Source organism: Cervus canadensis, chromosome 19, assembly GCF_019320065.1.
Source record: "Cervus canadensis isolate Bull #8, Minnesota chromosome 19, ASM1932006v1, whole genome shotgun sequence".
In the NCBI taxonomy this organism is placed as follows: Eukaryota; Metazoa; Chordata; class Mammalia; order Artiodactyla; family Cervidae; genus Cervus; species Cervus canadensis.
In genome coordinates, this window is record NC_057404.1 from 42,887,024 (window position 1) to 42,887,858 (window position 835).

An 835-nucleotide genomic window follows, 5' to 3' on the forward strand; every position below is an offset into this window, starting at 1 on the left:
ATGGCCAAGATATTTTATACTAGTGATATTATTCTAACAGAACACATCTTGAAATTTATAACACTGACAAAAATCTTCTCACGTGGTCTTTTTTTCTGTGACCATGAACTCTTTCAATTGTCTAATGCTCCGTGTTTGGAACCATATTAATGATTTCCAAGATGTAATACTGTGTTCTACATTTCTCGTAGTTTATGAAGCAGCAAAAAAAAATTAGATCTTTGTTCTGGGAAGCAGCGAAGTAATAGTTAAGTGCCTTCACCACCAAATAATAAGCAGGGTGGACCACGATATTCTACAATAAAAAAGTAACCTGAGTATTGCTGGGAGTGGCTGAAGGTAGAATTCCAGTGTTGTGCATTTCTTCATGTACTTTAACGCTTTTAAGTATTATCACCAAGACTTTTCATTCAAAGCACAAGGATTCCATGGAAAGCTTTCTCGCGGCACTCTTATGATGAAGGAAGGAAGAAAGTTTGGATATACTCATTACTTCCTCTATTTTGGGGAACTTTTAAAGCTTTCAACAAGAATATATCCTTTAGAAATATGAAAGGCATCGTGTTCTTTCTTTCCTTTAAATATATAAGAAAGACAAAAATATATGAAGAAAACAGATGAACAAAACTGGAATATTTTATGAAAATTTTATATACAGTATTCATTCTGCTGATGTAGAAGCAAGTTTAGAATGAAAAATGTTTTTATCATAAAAAGAATTAGACTTTCAGGATAAAATGCTGGTTATTTAAAATCTCACAAATAAAAATTTGTTCATGGAAAAAGAGATCTTTTGAATACTAAAGTCCTTTATTCAACAACACAGAAATTTCAC